Genomic DNA, 23,534 nt, shown 5'->3' with positions numbered 1-23,534 from the left:
CTATAGTGCCGGTTTGTGACACAAACCGACACTATAGGTCAGACCCCTTTAGTACCGGTTCATGGCACGAACCGGTACTAAAGGTTAGACCTTTAGTACCGGTTCGTGCCACGAACCGGTACTAGAGGTGATCGTGGGGCCCCGGCCTGACGCCAGCCTGCCACCACCCCTTTAGTACCGGTTCGTGCCACGAACCGGTACTAAAGGTTCAACACGAATCGGCATTAATGCAAATCCGTTCGAACCGGCACTAATGGTACCATTAGTACCGGGCCAAAATCAAACCGGCACTAATGTGCTTCACGTTTGACCCTTTTTCTACTAGTGCAACCCCCATGCGCCACCTGCCCTCCTCAGCCCCCTCTCCACCGCGCGGCCCGCCGGGTTCCAGATCTGGCCCGCCTGGCCCGTGACCGCGCCGCCGCAGCCCGCGAGGGCCCGAGCGCCCCCGCGCCTCCCGCTCCCGATCTGGATCGAGGGAGGACCCCTCGACCCCCGAGTCCTCGTCGCCGTCGCCCGGCTTCCTCGTCGCCGGCGCGCTTGCCTCGCCTCCCCAGCCACCAGAGGACCGCCGCCGTCCTGCAAGGTTGCCGCCTCCCTCTCCCTCCCGTCTCTCCCTCTGGTTTCTCTCTCTCTCTCAGGTCTCTCTCTCTCCCTTGCAGGAACCCCGCCGCCGCCGCCAGGAACCTCGTCGCCGGCTGGCCTCGCCATCACCGGGAACGGGTCCGCCGTGCCCGGATCCGTCCGGATCCGGCCGGGACCGCCGTCCCATGGCCTCCCCGCGCCTGCCCTCGCCGGAGATGCCCCCTCCTCGCCGCCGTTCTGCCATGGCCTCGCTCGGCCTCGTCAGAGAGACGCACGCCCGCGTGGGCCTCCCCAGCACCCCGGCCCAGCCAGCGCCAAGAAGGCCCAACCTCCTCCGCGGCCTGCCCGCACCCCCTCAGCCGCCAACATCGACTGGGCCTGGCCCAGGGACCGGCCTCGCTCGGCCTCTCCTCCAGCTGGGCCGAAGCCCATGGTGAGCTTCAGATCCAGCGCCCCCCTGTGCACTGTTGGGCCAGCAGTTTCGGCCCGTGATGTTTTTTCCCTGCCAGGACAATTTTACCTATTTTTCCAGGAATTAATGTTTTACAAAAAACCCCCTAAACTCCATGCATATAATAACTCTTGAACCGTGCTTCATATTAAAATGTATTATATATGTAAAATGCTTAGAAAATTTTGTAGATTAATAATATGCCACTTTCATCCATGTTTAAAATGTTTAAATTGCTGTTTGCATTAATTTGCTAAAATGCCATGTTAAAATGACTTATTTCATAACTAAATAACCGTAGCTCGGATTTTAATAAACTTTATATGTAAATGGGGTGGAAAAATGCATACATTAACATGGTGCACTCATCTTGCATGTTTAACAACTCTAAAATATGCTTTAGGACAGAACAATACCAAATCCATAATTTGCATATGGGGATTTTCCGGAATTGTTGTTTTGTTGTTCCGACCTCATTTAAATTTGCCTAAATAGTTAGTTTCATTATGTTTCACCTCTTGCCATGTTTAACAACATTTAATTTTGTTGGGTAGCTTAAACGAGATTAAACTAAATAATTGATGTGGTGTTTTGTCAGTATGCAACTCGTTGCATATTGATCTCCACTTAACTTGTAGTATTGTTTGTTGCACTTTGCGATGCCATGCCTTATTAAACCGGACATGCATCATACTTGTTTGTGCATCATGCCATGTTTATGCTTGTGTGTTTACCATGTTGTTTGCTTCTTTCCGGGTTGCCTTCAGTTTCGTTCCGGAGTTGTGAGGATTCGTTCGATTACGTCCGCTTGTCTTCTTCATGGACTCGTTCTTCTTCCTAGCGGGATTTCAGGCAAGATGACCGCTACCCTGGATCTCACTACTATCATTGCTATGCTAGTTGATTCGTTCTATCGCTATGCTGCGCTACCTATCACTTGTTCTTCAAGCCATCCCAAATTGCCATGAACCTCTAACCTTTGTCACCTTTCCTATGCAAACTGTTTCTTGGCTATGTTACCGCTTGCTCAGCCCTCTTATAGCGTTGCTAGTTGCAGGTGAAGTTGAAGATTTCTCCATGGCGGACAGGATTTTGGTTGGGATATCACAATATCTCTTATATTATTAATGCATCTATATATTTGGTAAAGGGTGGAAGGCTCGGCCTTATGCCTGGTGTTTTGTTCCACTCTTGCCGCCCTAGTTTTCGTCATACCGGTGTTATGTTCCCGGATTTTGCGTTCCTTACGCGGTCGGGTGATTTATGGGACCCCCTTGACAGTTCGCTTTGAATAAAACTCCTCCAGCAAGGCCCAACCTTGGTTTTACCATTTGCCTCACCACCACCTATATTTTCCCTTGGGAGTAATTAACCCAAGGGTCATCTTTATTACAGCCCCCCCGGGCCAGTGCTTTTCTAAGTGTTGGTCCAAACTAGAGCACCGTGCGGGGCCATCCCTTGGCAACTTGGGTTACGTCGGTTCCTGTACGCTTAGCTTATCCGGTGTTGCCCTGGGAACGAGATATGTGCAGCTCCTATCGGGATTGTCGGCGCATCGGGCGATCTTGCTAGTCTTGTTTTACCATTGTCGAAATGTCTTGTAAACCGGGATTCCGAGTCTGATCAGGTCTTCCTGGGAGAAGGTCTATTCCTTCGTTGGTCGCGAGAGCTTGTCATGGGCTAAGTTGGGACACCCCTGCAGGGTATAATCTTTCGAAAGCCGTGCCTGCGGTTATAGGCATATGGGAATTTGTTAATGTCCGGTTGTAGATAACTTGACACCAGATCCGAATTAAAACGCATCAACCGCGTGTGTAGCCATGATGGTCTCTTTTCGGCGGAGTCCGGGAAGTGAACACGGTCTTTGGGTTATGTTTGACATAAGTAGGAGTTCAGGATCACTTCTTGATCATTGCTAGCTTCACGACCGTTCCGCTTGCTCTCTTCTCGCTCTTATTTGCGTTGGTTAGCCACCATATATGCTTAGTCGCTGCTGCAACCTCACCACTTTACCCCTTCCTTTCCCATTAAGCTTTGCTAGTCTTGATACCCATGGTAATGGGATTGCTGAGTCCTCATGGCTCACAGATTACTACAACAACAGTTGCAGGTACAGGTTATTCGATGATCATGACGCGAGAGCGATGCTTGCTTGCGTTGAGTTCTTCTTTTGCTTCTTCGATCAGGGGATAGGTTCCAGGTCGGCAGCCTGGGCTAGCAGGGTGGATGTCGTTTGAGTTTTTGTTTGTGGTTCATCCGTAGTCGGATGTTGATCTTATGTATGATGATGTTGTATTTGTGTGGCATTGTATGCCTCTTGTATGTATCCCCATATATTATGTAATGTTGATGTAATGATATCCACCTTGCAAAAGCGTTTCAATATGCGGGTCTATGCTTGGTGGGACCTTCGAGTTCCTTTTGGATAGGGTCGCATATTGGGCGTGACAAGTTGGTAATCAGAGCCTCGACCGACCATAGGAGCCCCCTTGATTGTTGGCCGTTGTTGAGTCTAGAAGAAAACTATTTTGAGTCTTAGGATTATATATATCGGAGAGTAGGAATTCTTTTTACTCCTCAGCCTCCTTCGTCGCTCTGGTGAGGACTCCTGACGTAGATGTTTTGACTTTCCTCTCCTCAAATTTCACTAATTTTTTTAGGATCACGCGGGTATCTTGGAATCGTTCCGATGGTTCTGTGACGAGAACATTGTTCTTGGTGCCTCCTGTCTATTTATGTGGATTTGACCCGGGGAGTCGAGCTCTGAGGTGTTGTCGTCACAATTTTATCGTTGCAGTTCTGGAATACCTGAGTTTTGCCGACATCGGAAATCTCTTTTATGAAGTTGTTGGTGAGATAACCTCGACGTCACCCAGTACTGGGGAGTTCGGGAGTATTGCCGTAACTCGTATAACGGATGCTTTTCGAAGGTTGAGGTACACGATTTCCGAAGGTTTCTTGGTTATGTGTTGACGGATGGATACAACTTGGATGTAGGTATTGTTACCTTGGGTGAGATATATTGCTTCCCGTGTATCCCCAACACCAGATTGCATAACCAGAAAGTTTCAGGAGTTTATACGTGGGAATTCAAGTAGCTCTAGTTTTATCTTTCCAACAGACACATGATACGATATGGGATCTATCATATGTTTGTTCCGGCTTATTCTGCAAGCCAAATCCTTTGTTTTGTTTTATTTGTGGTATTCGAGTTGCTTCAAAGTCAAGTGTTGATCCATACCTTCCCTAAATGGTGTTCTCATATTGCTATGTGAATAATAATCCTTCTTGATCATCGAGGTCGTCATGTTAATTCTTTTCCAACCGGCGTGCTTCTCTTCAAGTGGATTCGATCATTTTTAACATCCGCAAGATCAGCTCTAAGTTTTCTCACCGGTGTTTGTTTCATCCATTCCAAGTTGCCTTTGTTTTCCCGCCCTCCCACCCTTTTTCTTCAAGGACTCAGATTTCTTAATCATGTATCCTTTTATTTGTGGGAAGTCTCTTCGTTCTTTGCTTTCAATGTTCTTATCCGGTGGATTTCCCATGAAGATGCTCAACAGTTTCAAGTTCATCATTCTTCATTCTCGTATTCTTCTCCGGTGGATTAATTTCAAGCTTTCGGTGTTGATCATATCCCTTTCCTCGTTTCAAATGTTTTTCCATGCCGGTGCACCTCTCTATCACTCACCTCTTGCTATTCATTTGTTCCAGAGTGTTAAAGATATCTCAGAAGATTTGTGTTTCCATTCTTAATCCGTTCAAGCTATTTGGAGATTGTTATCTCATTCAAGCTATTTAATTCTACCAGTGCAATCTCTCTTCAAAATTATTTCAATGCTGTTTCTTTTGAGTGGGCCCTAACCCACAGGTCTTTTCCCAGGATCTTACCTGACTCTTCTAATTTTCTCGGAGCCATTCGCAAATTCCTTTCGAAGTTTGACGTAAGAATGAATTATCATCAGTCATATGTCTTTCTCCAAGATCTTTCAAATTCTTTTCATCGTTGGTTCATCATTTCTATTCTTCTTTGTTCCGGAGTATCTCAACAATTCATGGTGGTTCTCATCATCATTCTCAACATGTGAAGACCAAAGAAGTGTTTCCTCTAAATCCTGTCCCTTCTCTCGAAGATTCATGGCTCTCTTAAATTCTTTTCACCCATCCGGAGCAATTCAAGAGTCTTTTCAGATTGATTCTCCGTAGCCCATCATCTCAGAATTATTCATTCAAGCTTTCAGCTCTCGTTCTCCAAATCATACCGGTGCATCGTTCAAGTATTATCTAATCAGCTCGGGATCTCTGCGTTCACTTGTATCTAAATTCTCTCAAGTATCTTCGTTCATTTTCAAATTCTTCCCGGTGTTTCTTTATCTTTTCTTCGTTCATTTTCAATTCTTACGGTGGTTTGTTCAAGATTTCTCTTCCTTCGTTATCATATAGATTCATTCATTCTTTCCAATCCTACCAGTGGTCCGTTGAAGACCTTCCCAAGTTAGCGCTATATCTCTTTCCAACCCCTCAAGAAGAATAAGTAGTATGCTAAATCCATTGCTTGTCATCAATTTAATTTGATGAAGGATAAGCATACAATAAATCTTATTCTTATTTCCTCGAGGTGATTCAATTCTTTTCTTCCGGAGATTGTTCATGATGAAGTAATTCTCGGTTCCAGTGTTTCATCTATTCTTTTTCCGGAGTTCCAAGTTTTCCGCATTATCTCGTCGCGAAGCTCCATCTAAATCATTGCAAGGTTTCACCTTGTGTTTTCAACTTCTCTTTCTTTCTATCATCCTTTTATTACCGGAGTTCTCCATGGAGGCTCTACATGGTGGTTCATCAAGGATTCTTTTCATTCTTCAATTGTTCTTCAAGATTTCTCTTGAAGTTATGATCTGTCAAGCTATACTCAAAATTAAACATGGTGCTAAACACATGTTTTGTTTTGAGGAGTTCAAGCATTCTTCATCTTGCATCCGAAGTGCAATTCTCTCTATTTTATCTTCTGAGGTGGTGTTATGTCACTCTTGACAATTTTCATTCATGTTTCGCGATTCACATGTTGTCAAGAACGAGGTATTTTAAATCCATCAATCTCTTCTTTGGGGTTATCTTGGTATAGATTTCACCTAAAGCCTTCCCTAAGGAATGTTGCTATTTGTGGTGCTTATCAATGATCCGAGTTTTCTCCTATCCTCTCGGCGAAATAAGTTTTCATCTCTTCGTTGATCTCAAGCAAGCAATTGTTTCCTTTAGTGGCAGGTTGTCACCTCATCATTTTGAGATGTTTGCCATAAGCTCACAACAAACTTGTGCTTTTCGTTGTTGATTTTGCAACAACTCCGTTCAATTCTTCTTTGCAAGGATGCTTTCCAAGTTCATTTGTGGCAGAAATTGTCATTTTCTTCTCCGTCCCTTTATCCCAACAATCTAGCTTCTATTCTTTCGTTCCGGAGGCATTGTGATGTTGCTCTTTTCACTCATCATCTTGCTTTGGCAAGATCAGGTTCTTCTCCTTGCTTCTCCATTTAACTGGAGTGATGTGTCATCTCTTCAAGTTCTTCCATCTTATCAAGTTTTGCCTCTCTTTTCAACCTGAGTGCTGTCTGAAATCCTTCTTACCCATTATGCCATTCTTTCAATAGTTCCACAGGCAGTGTGTTGTTGATTTCATCAAGTATCCTCTCATCTTGTCAAGTTCATGTTCTATTCCTTCCATATTCAACCGGAGTGCTGCCCAAATTATATCATTCTTATTCATTCTTATCTCATTTCAACCAGAGTGGTTTCAATTCCTTCTTGTCCATTGTGCTCGTCATTCATGTCTTTGCAACCTTCAAGTTCTCATAATGTTCCTTGTTCCTTGTCGGTGTCAAAACCGGCGGATCTCGGGTAGGGGGTCCCGAATTGTGCGTCTAGGCGGATGGTAACAGGAGACAAGGGACACGATGTTTTACCCAGGTTTGGGCCCTCTTGATGGAGGTAAAACCCTACGTCCTGCTTGATTGATATTGATATTGTGGATGTTTACAAGAGTGGATCTACCACGAGATCAAGGAGGCTAAACCCTAAAAGCTAGCCTATGGTATGATTGTAAGGGTTGATGTTGTTCGTCCTACGGACTAAAGCCATCCGGTTTATATAGACACCGGAGAGGGCTAGGGTTACATAGAGTCGGTTACAATGGTAGGAGATCTACATATCCGTATCACCAAGCTTGCCTTCCACGCCAAGGAAAGTCCCATCCGGACACGGGACGAAGTCTTCAATCTTGTATCTTCATAGTATTGGAGTCCGGTCGATGATGATAGTCCGGCCGATGATAGTTCGGCCGATGGTGGTAATCCGGCTATCCGGACACCCCCTAGTCCAGGACTCCCTCAGTAGCCCCCGAACCAGTCTTCAATGACGATAAGTCCAGCATGTGTATAGTCTTCGGCGTTGCAAGGCGGGTTCTCCTTCAAGTTCCATGTACCTGCCGAACAGTGTCCGGCTTCCTCATCAATGTTGTGTTTCTTGGCTTCCACGCCCAATAATGGCCTTCTTCCACGCGTCGCACGAATGCGAAAAGCCAAGGTGTCTTTTATGTTTTACCCCCTAGTTGTGCGAATAATCTGCCTATAAGAGAGGCAAGAATCCAAATCCAAATCACCATCTTCCTCCCGCGAATACTCATCGGAGCGCTTTCGACCAAGAATCCATTCCATCATGGACCATCAACGCAGCTCCTTTTCTCGCGCTCCTAGCCCTCTGCCAGGAGATTGGAGGAGATGCTCTGTTCCGCACAACGAGCTGGTGAAGCTCCAAACGGGGGGATATCTCCCTCCGGCCTTCACGGTTCCGGTTCGAGCCGGACTGGCCACCTACAAAGGTGGGAAGCAGGCGGAGGCTACCCCAAGTCCCAACAAAGGGGAGCGGGTATGCTTCGTCCCCTATGTGATAAGGGGGCTCGGATTTCCTGTACATCCGTTCCTGCGCGGGCTCCTGGAGTTCTACGGACTCCAGCTTCATCACCTCACGCCCGCCTCGATCCTGCATATTGCGGGTTACGTAGCTCTATGCGAGCTATTCCTGGGCATCGAGCCCCACTTCGCGCTGTGGAAGAGGTTGTTCTTCCTTGTGCCCCGCTCTCACGAGGGGTCCATATATCAAGTGGGCGGCGCCGAAATATGGCGCATTGCCGGGACCGGATATCCATCCGGAACCCCTAAAAAGGCGTCCGAAGACTGGCCTTCCGAATGGTTTTATATAGAAGACGCTCCACTGCCGGACCCTGTTCGGATCGGCCTCCCGGAGTTCAGCAATGCTCCTCTGAAGAAACGCCTTAGTTGGCGTCCGTGAAGCCCCCAACTGGAGGAAGACAAGAGCGTCCATTATTTGATGGGCCGGATAAGGTTACTGGCCCATTCCAAGTTGACCATGATTGGAGTCATGGCAACATGCATTATGCGGAGGGTGCAACCACTACAATACAGGGGCCACCCCATGTGGGATTTCAGCGGGGAGGACGATGGCACCCGCCATGGCCGCAAAGGGCCGGATTCGGCCGAAGACCTGGTGAAGATCCTGTCCGGCCTGTATAAGGGGGAGAAGGAGGATTTCCTTCGGACGGACCTGTTAAATGGGTTTTCCATGAATAATCCCCAGCCTTGGGTAAGCGAACACTCTGTGTGTCCAACCCATGCCTTTGAAATCTAAGTTTCTTATATTGTGTTCTTCTTTCGACGCAGGAGCTGCGTCGGATGGTGGAGGACATGCTAAGTCCAGCTCCGCAACCCGAGGATCCAGAGAGATCCCGGGATCCGGCCTCCGAAGAGGATCCAGACATAGGAGTGGAGCTAATCGACGGGGTGTTCCACCAGCTCAGCATGGATAATGCTTTAGTCGCAATTACGACCGACTATCCCGGGCTATATCCGGCTTCCCAGGTGATTGTGACCAAAGTCCTAACACCGTTATTCCTTCCTTGCTTATTTCTGACCACCGTATATGATGACGCTGTGCAGGAGGCGCCTCTAGGGCGGGAAGCCAAGCCCGCGGCGGCTGACCATCAAGGGTCAGTCTGAACCAGTAGGCGGAAGAGGAGCGTGGCGCGGACTGAAACGTCGCCGCAAAGGTATAGCTCACAATTCATTATTTGGAGCAACGTTCCTAGGAAACATTTGAGTGCTCATGACTTTTGTAGGAGAAAAAGCGCCCGCCGGACTGCGGGCGTGGAGGTTGCCAATCCGGCCTCTACCAGCCAAGCTCCAGCGCCTGGCCTGGAGGGGGAGGCGAGTGCAAGGCGCGAGCCGGACACTCCTCCGACAGAGGATGCCGACAGACTGTCCGCCACCAAGTCTGAGGTGGAGAGCGTCATGAACCATAGGCGCCGCCGGATAGTATTTCGTGACGCGTGCTTCTCCCCTGAGGCGTTGGATGCCTTTAATGCAGGGGACGCGCACCTCCGTGCCGCTCAAGATGGTTTGACCAGAGCCACGGAGCAGTATGTAAAAGACATACGGGTAAGAGAATTTAATAGTTATATATGCCAGTAGCCCCCGAGACTTAAAGTAGTTATATTAACTGATTTAAGGATCATATGAAACGCAGGGTCTTACCGAGAAGAATACCCAACTGTCTCAGGAGCTGCAAGAGTGTAAGGCTCAACTTGAGGCCGCACTCGCTGCCGCAGGAGGAAACACAAGGACCTCTCCTAGTAACACATTATTTTAAAAAAGATAAGTAGTGTTTGGCCTGTACGCAAGTCTGATAATGACATTGCAGGTGCTGCCGGACAAGATCCGGACAGGCAAGAACTTCTGCGCCAGCTGAAGGCCGGCGAGAGGGTGCTGCATAAGGTGCAGCACAAAAGGAACAAGCTCCAGGATGCCCATGCCCAGCTAGGAGAAGAGCTGAAAGGCGTTCGGGCCAAGCTGTTTGGCTCCGTTAAGGAGAATCAGCGGCTTCATCGCGGCATCTATAGTAAGTGCTTGAGCGAACTCCTTTGAAAAGAAGAGTTCGGCGAGGAAGTCAATTTGACAAAATATGTCTGTAGGTATACTCACAGGTCGCCCTGCGAAGGAGATGCCCGTATCAACGGGTGATCAACTTCCCGAATTGTTGCAACTAATCGAACGAGTTCGGCAGGCAATGAGCGGCGTCATCCGGGCTTTATGGCCAGCCTTCTCCCTACCCGAGGGCCTTGGGGAGCTTGCGGAGAAGCTTCAGGGAGTGCGGCAGCGCTTCCATTTATGGAAGATTTCAGCCTGCCGCCAAGGTGCCAGGGAGGCCTGGGCCATGGTAAAGACACGGTACAAGAAGGCGGATCCCAACCACATGGCCGAGGTCGGACCTGTGGGGCCCGATGGGAAGGAGATCCTTGTGAGTTTAGTATACGGCCAAGTAGAGCTAGCCGCTAAATTTTCCCAACAGGACTGTAAATTAGACAGCCTGTTAGACGGGATTGAGGAAGAATACAGTCAGTCGATTTGACAATGTATTATAAAATGACATGTAAAATGCCTTCTAGCCGGATTGTAGATCGTTTGTCTTTGCCGACCTTTTCGCTTCGACCTCGGGACCCTAGGGTCCGAAGTGTGTCTGAATACCTTCTCGGTTATGAAACAACCGGGGTATGCATGGAGACCAGGTGTAGGGGTCATTAGTGCTTTATCAGACAAGTGCCCAACTAGTTATGTTATATTACATGGTTAGTAAGAAACATCTTCCAGGGAGAATAGTTCCGTTAAGGGTTCCTTTCCTCTGGGGGTGGCATGCCCTAAAGTGCATGTCCGGACTGCAAAAAAAGTAGAAAAATATCTGGGGACAGATAAATAAGTAGATAAAAAATAATCTTTCAAGTCACCGACCGAATATTCCCTTAAGAACGCTAGCTTTCGGCTTCACCCAGTCTGAGGTACACATCCGGCTGACCCGGCAGTAACAATCGCAGAGGTGCTCCCTTTACCTCCTAGCCGAACAATCGGGAACGTAGGGGTAAGCACAGGAGCCAGGCAACCTAGCTTGGCCAAAACTTAAGTCATATCGATGCATATAATGGTGAATAAAAGGTACATGTGGAAGCATGACACATGTGCTGGGCATGAAGCCCTTATAATTAAGCTTCTGGTAAAGAAGCCCCCAGGTATAGTGAGTGCGGATAGCACCTCAATTACGTGCGAACTATGCGCGAATAAGCCTTTTAAGGCTGTTTATGAATAGGGGTGAGAGAGAAAAGAGAAATAAAAAGGTAGATGAAGTATAAAAAATTTGGACGGGGGAAAGGGACGAACTCTTAATCCGGCGCTAGGCATAGAATCTTTGGAGGCGGGCTGCGTTCCATGGGTTCGGCTCGAGTCGGTTATCCGATGCATTTCGTAGATGGTACGCTCCGCCGGTCAGGACTTGATCGATGATGAAGGGGCCCTCCCATTTGGGCTTGAGCTTGTCCTTTTTCTTGTCCGGCAGTCGTAGAACTAGTTCGCCAACGTTGTAAGTCTTGGCCCGTACTTCTCTGCTTTGATATCTTTGAGCCTGCTGCTGATAGAATGCGGAACGAGCCTTGGCGACGTCGCGTTCTTCCTCCAATGCGTCCAAGCTATCCTGCCGATCCAGCTCGGCCTCTCTTTCTTCATACATGCGCACTCGAGGTGAGTCATGAATAATGTCGCAGGGAAGAACTGCCTCTGCGCCGTACACCATAAAAAATGGTGTGAATCCGGTAGTATGGTTGGGCGTTGTCCGCAACCCCAGAGTACGGAGTCGAGCTCCTCTACCCAGTGCGTGTCAGATTTCGTAAGTGACCGCACTAGTCTGGGTTTGATGCCGCTCATTATTAGACCATTTGCTCGTTCCACTTGACCGTTGGTTTGAGGATGATAGACTGAAGCGTAATCGAGCATAATGCCCATATTTTTGCACCATGATTTAACCTCATCGGCCGTAAAATTCGTGCCATTATCGGTGATGATGCTGTGGGGGACACCGTAACGGTGTACTACCTCGGATATAAAGTCTATCACTAGTCCGGACTCTGCCGTTTTAACTGGCTTGGCCTCTATCCATTTGGTGAATTTATCCACCATGACCAATAGGTATCTTTGCTTGTGGGTTCCCCCTTTAAGTGGTCCAACCATGTCAAGCCCCCAGACCGCGAACGGCCAGGTAATGGGCATAGTTTTGAGGGCGGTGGGTGGCATATGGCTCTGATTAGCAAAGAGCTGACAGCCGACGCATCTTTGGACTAAGTCCTGAGCATCTGCCCGGGCGGTTGGCCAATAAAATCCTGTATGGAATGCCTTTCCTACAATAGCCCGGGCTGCAGCGTTGTGTCCGCCTAGTCCGACGTGAATTTCAGCCAGGAGGTCTCACCCTTCCTCTTCGGAGATACACCTTTGAAGGACTCCGGTTGTGCTTTTCTTATAAAGTTCTCCCTCGTGGACCTTGTAGGCTTTAGATCGCCGAACTATGCAGCGGGCCTCATTTTGGTCTTCGGGGAGTTCCTGCCTAAGTAAGTAGGCTAGGAATGGTTCTGTCCACGGGGCGATTACGGCCATTATGTCGTGGGCTGAAGGTGTTATTTCAGCGGCGGAATCGCCGCTTATGTCAAATTGCTCTGTGTCAGTTTGTGTGGCTGCTTCCGGTTTGTTATTTCCGGACTCCTCTTCCCATAGTACGGATGGCTTGAACAGCCGTTCCAGGAAGATGTTTGGAGGGACAGCGTCATGTTTTGCGCCGATGCGTGCCAATACGTCGGCCGCTTGGTTATTATCCCTGGCTACGTGATGGAATTTGAGCCCGTCGAACCGAGCTGACATTTTTAGGACAGCATTGCGATATGCTGCTATTTTCGGATTCTTGGCATCAAAGTCTCCATTTATTTGGGATATTGCAAGGTTTGAATCCCCGCGCACCTCTAGGCGTTGGATGCCCATGGAGATTGCCATCCGGAGACCATGTAAAAGGGCCTCGTATTCGGCTGCGTTGTTGGAGTCCGTGTACATTATTTGAAGTATATATCGGACTGTGTCCCTGGTCGGGGACGTCAATACGACGCCAGCCCCAGTCCGGCCAACATTTTAGAGCCGTCGAAGTGCATAATCCAATTGGAGTATGCGCCGTACTCTTTAGGGAGTTCGGCTTCGGTCCATTCAGCGACAAAGTCAGCCAAAACTTGTGACTTTATAGCTCGCCGAGGTTTGTAAGTTATATCGAATGGTAAGAGCTCAATGGCCCATTTTGCAATCCTGCCCGTTGCGTCGCGGTTGTTTATAATGTCGTTAAGTGGTACTTCGGAGGCCACTGTTATCGAACACTCTTGAAAGTAGTGTCGGAGCTTCTGGGATGCCATGAACACCGCATACGCTATCTTCTGATAGTGCGGGTAACGGGACTTGCAGGGGGTTAACACAGTGGATACATAGTACACTGGTTTTTGAAGAGGGAATTTATGCCCTTCTGTCTCTCGTTCGATGACGAGTACCGCGCTTACAACTTGATGCGTTGCTGCAATGTATAACAACATTGGTTCGCCCAGGTTGGGCGCAGCCAGGACCGGATTCGTTGCCAATATGGCCTTTATTTCTTCGAGTCCGGCGGTGGCAGCATCCGTCCACTCGAAGTGTTCGGTGTGCCTGAGGAGGCGATAGAGGGGCAATGCCTTTTCTCCTAAGCGGGAGATAAAGCGGCTGAGAGCCACCACGCATCCAGTCAATTTCTGGATCTGTTTGAGGTTTTTTGGAATATCCAGTTGTGATAGAGCTCGGATCTTGGCCGGATTTGCTTCAATTCCTCTACCGGATACAATGAAGCCCAAGAGCTTTCCGGCTGGTACGCCGAAAATGCATTTTTCCGGATTCAGCTTGATATCATATGCTCGGAGGTTGTCAAATGTGACCCTCAAGTCGTCTACTAGAGTTTCGACGTGTTTAGTTTTGACGACTACGTCGTCTACGTATGCCTCTACTGTTTTGCCGATCTGGGTAGCCAGACATGTCTGAATCATGCGCTGATATGTTGCGCCGGTGTTTTTAAGTCCGAAGGGCATCGTGTTGAAGCAGAATGGTCCATATGGAGTAATGAATGCCGTTGCGGCTTGATCCGCTTCTGCCATCTTGATTTGATGATAGCCGGAGTATGCGTCCAGGAAGCACAATGAATCGTGCCCTGCAGTGGCATCGATGATTTGGTCGATGCGGGGGAGGGGGAAGGGATCCTTTGGGCAGGCTTTATTTAGGTCTTTGAAATCAACACATAGGAGCCAGGATTTGTCCTTCTTTGGTACCATTACCAGGTTTGCTAGCCAATCTGGATGTTTGATGTCTCTGATGAATCCGGCTTCCAATAGTTTGGCTAGTTCCTCTCCCATTGCCTGTCTTTTGGGTTTGGAAAATCGTCGAAGAGCCTGTTTGACTGGCTTGAATCCTTTTAGTATGTTTAGGCTGTGTTCTGCCAATATGCGTGGGATTCCGGGCATATCCGAGGGGTGCCAGGTGAAAATGTCCCAATTTTCCCGAAGGAATTCTCGCAGTGCGGCGTCTACATTAGGGTTCAATTGTGCCCTGATGGAGGCCGTCTTTGTCGGGTCCGTTGGGCGGACCTGGAATTTTACTATTTCATCTGCTAGTTTAAAGGAGGTGGACTTGGACCTTTTATCGAGTATCACATCGTCCCTGTTCACCGTAGAGTGCAGCGTGGTGAGTTCCTCTGCCGCTAGGGCTTCGGATAGTGCCTCCAGGGCTAATGCGGCTGTCTTGTTTTCGGCGCGGAGTGCTATGTCCGGATCACTAACGAGAGTGATTATTCCGCCGGGCCCAGGCATTTTGAGCTTCATGTACCCGTAATGGGGTACGGCTTGGAAGATTGTGAATGCCTCTCGTCCTAATATAGCGTGATATCCGCTGTTGAACGGGGCCACTTGGAACGTGACTTCTTCGGATCTGTAATTGTCCAGCGAGCCGAATACCACATCGAGTGTGATTTTTCCTGTGCAGCGCGCTTCCCGGCTAGGGATTATTCCTCTGAAGGTTGTGCTGCTTCGCTCAATGCGGCTCCAGTCTATTTCTGTTTTTTGAAGGGTTTCCTCGTAGATGAGGTTTAATCCGCTGCCGCCATCCATGAGCACCTTGGTAAGTCGAAAGCCGTCCACTATCGGACTGAGGACCAATGCGGCTGGTGCTCGGGCTGTTCAGAATTTAGGTTCGTCGCTGGCGTTGAAGGTGATGGCCGCGTCGCTCCAAGGATTTGCTGTGGCTACTTGGTAGACTTCGGCGAGGCTGCGGATTGTTTGTTTCCGCATATTGTTTGATGCGAAAGTCTTGAAGACTGTTGATACCGTACCGGTATTGTTGGTGTGGTTTCCCGGGGCTAGAAGCTCCTCGCCACTTTTGGCCACCTGCCGTAGTATCCAACATGCTCGAAGGCTATGTGTTGGGACGGAGCCCTCTGTACTGTGAATTGTACAGGGTCTGCTGAGCCATCCCTCCAGTACGGTTCCGTTCCCTTTAAGGGGTTTCTGTTTTTTGGTTCTTGCACCTGGTGCCTGAGTGTGATGCACCTTTTTGTTGCGGACTGGGGCTGTATCCGGGGCCGGATTGTCCCAAAACCTATTTTCGGTTTTCCGGAAACTCTCTATCGCACAGTACTTTTGTACTATGGATGCCAGGTCGGCGAAGCGTGTGATTTCACGACGGCTGACGGCGTTCAAGATTCCCTCGTCCGTGCAATTATTGCAGAAAATTGAAATTGCGTTTTCCTCTCGGCAGTCCTTTATCCTGTCCATAACCAGGAGGAACCTGGCCCAGTAGTGATGTACTGTTTCAGTGGGCTCTTGCCGGATTAGAGATAGATCGCATATATCTGGTCGGGTGGGTGGAACTAAGTCCGAAACCCTACCCAACTCAAGGCTCGAAGGCCGAGAAGTTTCCAAATTCGGAAGCTTTGATCGCTGGACGTTGTCCAACGAGTCCGGAACGAGGCCTGATTTTGAGTTCAGTGCTCGATCGAAGTCCGTCCCTCCGCGGGAATCCGGCATGGAGGGTTTGGGAGCCCGGACATGACTAGTTTTCAATACAGGAGAAGAGTCGCCGCATTGTTCTTCTACCACCGCAATGTGGTGGGTGACCTGGGGAGAGTTAATCTCTCTTAGATCGGTTTTAAGCCCAGTCTGATCATAGTCTGTAGCGACTCCCAGGGCGGCGATCCGATCCAAGAGTTCATTTACAGACGAGAGCTCTGCTGGATCTAGGTGCTCGGCGAATTCCGAGTTGACGTGAAGATTGTTCTCGATGACCCGAGAGGTCATCGTGGAAGCGGTGGCTGGACAGGTGGTCATAAGAAAACCTCCTAGCCGGATAGTTTGGCCGGTGGCCAAGGCTCCATTGGTGAAGATACCGTCCTTGAAGACGGGAAGATGCATCCTTCCTATCGGTGACGACACAGAGGAACTCTCAATGAAAGCACCAATGTCGGTGTCAAAACCGGCGGATCTCGGGTAGGGGGTCCCGAACTGTGCGTCTAGGCGTATGGTAATAGGAGACAAGGGACATAATGTTTTACCCAGGTTCGGGCCCTCTTGATGGAGGTAAAACCCTACGTCCTACTTGATTGATATTGATATTGTGGATGTTTACAAGAGTGGATCTACCACGAGATCAAGGAGGCTAAACCCTAAAAGCTAGCCTATGGTATGATTGTAAGGGTTGATGTTGTTCGTCCTACGGACTAAAGCCATCCGGTTTATATAGACACCGGAGAGGGCTAGGGTTACATAGAGTCGGTTACAATGGTAGGAGATCTACATATCCGTATCGCCAAGCTTGCCTTCCACGCCAAGGAAAGTCCCATCCGGACACGGGACGAAGTCTTCAATCTTGTATCTTCATAGTCTTGGAGTCCGGTCGATGATGATAGTCCGGCCGATGATAGTTCGGCCGATGGTGGTAATCCGGCTATCCGGACACCCCCTAGTCCAGCACTCCCTCATTCCTCTTTTCTAACAGATTGTTTGCAATCTCGTTCATCTCTGTTGTACTCTTTCTTCTTAATTGCTCAACCTCTCAAGGTTCGTGGTTTCACTCGTTCATCAAAGAAGCAACTTAGTTTTACCACTTATCTTCCTCTTCCTTTTCCCTCCGGTGCCATCCTAGATCTCGGTACGAGATCCTCTCATAGTGGTGGAGTGTTGTAACGCCCCGGATACAACTTTCCATATTCGTAACTCCGACTCTTGCCATTTCCGGCTATGTGATTTATTATTTCCTCCGTGGTTGGGTTTTCGTCTGTTGTTTTGCATTTTGTTCTTGTTATGCATCTCGTCTCATGTCATCATCTGCACTTCATCTGCATTTCATCTGCATGTTTTTCAAAACTTGCATCCGTTCTGGTTCCGCCGGTTCTCTCCGTTGTCCGTTCGGAGTCTAGACCACACTCGCACGCGCCCGCGGCACCTCCGAAATATTATTTTATAAGTGGCATAAAAATGTTCTCGGAATGAGTTGCAACTTGTCGTGCGGTCTTATTATAGTGTAGACAGGCCGCCTGCCAAGTTTCGTCGCATTCGGAGTCCATTTGATAGCCCAACCGCTAAATATATAGCGGCACCGTTGCCGGTACCTTCGTCGGACGTTTCGGCTTTTGAAACTGTCCCCGGGCTGCATTTCTCTTCTCTTCCCTCAGCCCAAACCCTCTCCTCACATCCCACTAACCCCTTCTAAGCCCACCTAACCTTCCCCTCCGACCGGAACCGTTGGATCGAGATCCGATGTCCTAAAACGGTCTCAAAACCCCAACCCTAACCCCCTCTTTCTATAAATAGCAGCCCTCCTTGCCATTTTATCACCCCTAAACTCCCTCCTCGGATCCCGTGCCCCCAATCATCAGCCGCCGCCACCTCCCACCTTCTCCTCGGATCTGGTGCCGCCGCCCCTGCCCGCCACTTGGCGCCGTCGCCGCCACATCGCCTCGGCCAATGAGGGGCCGCCACGTCGCCCTAGCGCCCGCGCCAGCCAACCCCCATGCGCCACCTGCCCTCCTCAGCCCCCTCTCCACCACGCGGCCCGCCGGGTTCCGGATCTAGCCCGCCCGGCCCGTGACCGCGCCGCCGCAGCCCGCGAGGGCCCGAGCGCCCCCGCGCCTCCCGCTCCCGATCTGGATCGAGGGAGGACCCCTCGACCCCCGAGTCCTCGTCGCCGGCGCCCGGCTTCCTCGTCGTCGGCGCGCCTGCCTCGCCTCCCCGGCCACCAGAGGACCGCCGCCGTCCTGCAAGGTCGCCGCCTCCCTCTCCCTCCCGTCTCTCCCTCTGGTTTCTCTCTCTCTCTCAGGTCTCTCTCTCTCCCCTTACAGGAACCCCGTCGCCGCCAGGAACCTCGTCGCCAGCTGGCCTCACCATCGCCGGGAACGGGTCCGCCGCGCCCGGATCCGTTCGGATCCGGCCGGGACCGCCGTCCCATGGCCTCCCCGCGCCTGCCCTCGCCGGAGATGCCCCCTCCTCGCCGCCGTTCTGCCATGGCCTCGCTCGGCCTCGTCGGAGAGACGCACGCCCGCGTGGGCCTCCCCAGCACCTCGGCCCAGCCAGCGCTAGGAAGGCCCAGCCTCCTCTGCGGCCTGCCCGCACCCCCTCAGCCGCCAACACCGACTGGGCCTGGCCCAGGGACCGGCCTCGCTCGGCCTCTCCTCCAGCTGGGCCGAAGCCCATGGTGAGCTTCAGATCCAGTGCCCCCCCTGTGCACTGTTGGGCCAGCAGTTTCGGCCCGTGATGTTTTTTTCCCTGCCAGGACGATTTTACCTATTTTTCCAGGAATTAATGTTTTACAGAAAACCCCCTAAACTCCATGCATATAATAACTCTTGAACCGTGCTTCATATTAAAATGTATCATATATGCAAAAATGCTTAGAAAATTGTGTAGATTAATAATATGCCACTTTCATCCATGTTTAAAATGTTTAAATTGCTGTTTACATTAATTTGCTAAAATGCCATGTTAAAATGACTTATTTCATAACTAAATAACCGTAGCTCGGATTTTAATAAACTTTATATGTAAATGGGGTGGAAAAATGCATACATTAACATGGTGCACTCATCTTGCATGTTTAACAACTCTAAAATATGCTTTAGGACAGAACAGTACCAAATCCATAATTTGCATATGGGAATTTTCCGGAATTGTTGTTTTGTTGTTCCGGCCTCATTTAAATTTGCCTAAATAGTTAGTTTCATTATGTTTCACATCTTGCCATGTTTAACAACATTTAATTTTGTTGGGTAGCTTAAACGAGATTAAACTAAATAATTGATGTGGTGTTTTGTCAATATGCAACTCGTTGCATATTGATCTCCACTTAACTTGTAGTATTGTTTGTTGCACTTTGCCATGCCATGCCTTATTAAACCGGACATGCATCATACTTGTTTGTGCATCATGCCATGTTTATGCTTGTGTGTTTACCATGTTGTTTGCTTCTTTCCGGGTTGCCTTCGGTTTCGTTCCGGAGTTGTGAGGATTCGTTCGACTACATCCGCTTGTCTTCTTCATGGACTCGTTCTTCTTCCTAGCGGGATTTCAGGCAAGATGACCGCTACCCTGGATCTCACTACTATCATTGCTATGCTAGTTGATTCGTTCTATCACTATGCTGCGCTACCTATCACTTGTTCTTCAAGCCATCCCAAATTGCCATGAACCTCTAACCTTTGACACCTTTCCTATGCAAACTGTTGCTTGGCTATGTTACCGCTTGCTCAGCCCTCTTATAGCGTTGCTAGTTGCAGGTGAAGTTGAAGATTTCTCCATGGCGGACAGGATTTTGGTTGGGATATCACAATATCTCTTATATTATTAATGCATCTATATATTTGGTAAAGGGTGGAAGGCTCGGCCTTATGCCTGGTGTTCTGTTCCACTCTTGCCGCCCTAGTTTCCGTCATACCGGTGTTATGTTCCCGGATTTTGCGTTCCTTACGCGGTCGGGTGATTTATGGGACCCCCTTGATAGTTCGCTTTGAATAAAACTCCTCCAGCAAGGCCCAACCTTGGTTTTACCATTTGCCTCACCACCACCTATCTTTTCCCTTGGGAGTAATTAACCCAAGGGTCATCTTTATTACAGCCCCCCGGGCCAGTGCTTGTCTAAGTGTTGGTCCAAACTAGAGCACCGTGCGGGGCCATCCCTTGGCAACTTGGGTTACCTTGGTTCCTGTACGCTTAGCTTATCCGGTGTTGCCTTGAGAATGAGATATGTGCAGCTCCTATCGGGATTGTCGGCGCATCGGGCGGTCTTGCTGGTCTTGTTTTACCATTGTCGAAATGTCTTGTAAACCGAGATTCCGAGTCTGATCGGGTCTTCCTGGGAGAAGGTCTATTCCTTCGTTGATCGCGAGAGCTTGTCATGGGCTAAGTTGGGACACCCCTGCAGGGTATAATCTTTCGAAAGCCGTGCCTGCGGTTATAGGCATATGGGAATTTGTTAATGTCCGGTTGTAGATAACTTGACACCAGATCCGAATTAAAACGCATCAACCGCGTGTGTAGCCGTGATGGTCTCTTTTCGGCGGAGTCCGGGAAGTGAACACGGTCTTTGGGTTATGTTTGACGTAAGTAGGAGTTCAGGATCACTTCTTGATCATTGCTAGCTTCACGACCGTTCCGCTTGCTCTCTTCTCGCTCTTATTTGCGTTGGTTAGCCACCATATATGCTTAGTCGCTGCTGCAACCTCACCACTTTACCCCTTCCTTTCCCATTAAGCTTTGCTAGTCTTGATACCCATGGTAATGGGATTGCTGAGTCCTCATGGCTCACAGATTACTACAACAACAGTTGCAGGTACAGGTTATTCGATGATCATGACGCGAGAGCGATGCTTGCTTGCGTTGAGTTCTTCTTCTGCTTCTTCGATCAGGGGATAGGTTCCAGGTCGGCAGCCTGGGCTAGCAGGGTGGATGTCGTTTGAGTTTCTGTTTGTGGTTCATCCGTAGTCGGATGTTGATCTTATGTATGATGATGTTGTATTTGTGTGGCATTGTATGCCTCTTGTATGTATCCCCATATATTATGTAATGTTGATGTAATGATATCCACCTTGCAAAAGCGTTTCAATATGCGGGTCTATGCTTGGTGGGACCTTCGAGTTCCTTTTGGATAGGGTCGTATATTGGGCGTGACATCGGCCCACCGCCGGACACAGTCCTGGAGACCCTTGAGGCTCCGGGATCAGGTAGGCAGCCCCCTTTGACTGGAGGGGACGATCCTGCTTTACCTGCGGTCTCTGTCCAACTAGAGGTGCCGGGTAGCTTATCGAGAGCGCCGAAGAGCGCTTCCATCATTGATGAACATCGCGCCCTTATGGGCACGGTGATAGAAAAGATTCAGGCCGCAGAGAGCGGACTGAATGCGTCCTGCATCAGCCTTATAAAGGGCTTGGAGGTACGTGTTTAGGAATTTTTGGAAGACTGTCATAGTATAGATAGTAGCCCCTGATACACTGTCCGGTGAAGAAGAGAACCGGACAGGGGATCAAATTTCCGTTTGCAGGAGACTCAGCTAATGACATATGTCGCTTCCTTTGTGAACATGCGTCTGCACCGACTGCCGCCTCTCATACTGCAGAAGTATCCGGACTTAAATAGAGTCTGGAGCGGGCCGAAGAAGAACTTGGCCAAGTAAAGAAGCAGTTGGAGGACAATCAAGGTATGTCGAAACCTTATTAAGTTTAGCACAACTAAGTAGTTGTGCCTAATGAAAGCATTTATATTGCGCACTCTAGGGGCGAATGCCGAAATTGAGGCACTCAAGAAGGCTGTTACCTTGGCCAAAAAGAAGGCAGCCGCGGAGCAGGCTCTCCGCGAGAAGCATGAGGCTCGGGTCATTGAAGCTGAGCGAGAGCTTCAGGAGGCCGTGAAGAAAGGCGAGACTTTGGAGCAGAGTCTATCATTGAAAGAATCCGAACTCGTCCAACCTCTCCAAGCCACAAATGATGCTCGGGAGGAAGCCCAAGCTGCTCTGAAGGATATTCAGGAGGCGAGGAAGATTGCGGCTGGTAAGGCTTTTTCTTATTCAAAGCGATTGATATGCGGTAGCAGGGAAAATTTAGGGTGACCCATTGAATCCTGATTTCTCCAGGGGCGTTTGCGGATCTACAATGCAACATATCTGATGCTGCCCAATTCTATCGAGCTGAGGAGGAGGAGTCTGCGGAGAAGCTCTTCTGGTCGTAGTATTTGGCGCCGAATTATCCGGTGCCATTTGTTGACCAGCTGAAGCAGCTGGTCGAACTGCACCAGGCGGCCGAACTAGCCATGAAGGATTTGATTATCCGGCTATGGCCGGTCGAGCCCATTCCGAGCAGTTTCTTTGGGCTCGTGAAGCGAATTGTGAGTGCTTGCCCTCGGCTTGACATCATTAAGCGGTCGGTCTGTATAGAAGGTGCACGAATGGCATTTGCCCGTGCGAAAGTGCACTGGGGGAAGCTGGATGCTGAGAAGCTGATGACCGAGGGACCGCCGGAGGGGAAGGAGCACCGCAAGCCCGGATTATATTATGATGGTGTCTTGAAAGGTGCCCGCCTTATGGCGGAGCAATGTGCGAAAGACATTATTTTCCCTGAAGGCAGCCATGCTGCCCTTTGTAAGGCGGAACAAAGTCACTTTTATTTATGTATTTGCCTGTTATATGAAGGTTTTCTTCCTCCGCGGCCGTTTTATATATTAATCTTGAGAGTTGGCCAGTCGTCGGCTTCTACCCCCACGTAGGAAGTATGGGGGTGTTCGGGATACACCTGAACACTCTTTACCCCATTCTTGGGTTCATAAAGGAGGTGTTCAGCACAACGAACCAGGCAATCGGAGTATAGGGCTTTATTACTCTCACTTAGCCATAGGAATTCGAGTATGGTAGGCGCAACCCCTGGTGTTCAGAAGACCGCACGAGGGGCTCTAACAACACCTGATCGATAGACCGATCCTTCGCACTCTGAATTTTATTATGGCATTATGCGGAATAAATCCTTAAAGATTTTACAACCTCGCGAACAGCTGACGAGCTCTCGCCTTATCATGACAATCAGTTTTCGGCTTTCTCTACTGAGGTGCTCGTCCGGAAGAACCGGGACACAATTGCAGTAGTTCTCCCAGCACTACCTTAGCCGATATTGCGGAACATAAGGTACCAAAACATGGGAGCCGGGCAAACCCAACCAATGACCCAAGACATGATTCAGAGCTGATGCATATAATGCTATAAGTTCGGGGTGCCAAACGACCGAGAAGGTGGTCAGACTTTGTTGCCATAGTGCGGGTGCAATGAAGCCCCTGGCGTTTTAAGGCATAACACAATGTTCGGATGCCATTATGACAAAATGCAGTTAGAAATGATAGAAGATGACCGTCAAAAGACTCTACATGGTGTATTTATGTAATACGGCTATGCGTATGAGTACGGTGCATGTTATAAAGGAGATGCATGACGGTAGAACCTGTTGGGACCGGGCAGTAGGGAGTTGTGCACGGATCCGAAGTAAT

This window comes from Triticum aestivum, chromosome 3B (assembly GCF_018294505.1).
Source record: "Triticum aestivum cultivar Chinese Spring chromosome 3B, IWGSC CS RefSeq v2.1, whole genome shotgun sequence".
NCBI classification, from domain to species: domain Eukaryota; kingdom Viridiplantae; phylum Streptophyta; class Magnoliopsida; order Poales; family Poaceae; genus Triticum; species Triticum aestivum.
This window is presented reverse-complemented; position numbering follows the sequence as displayed.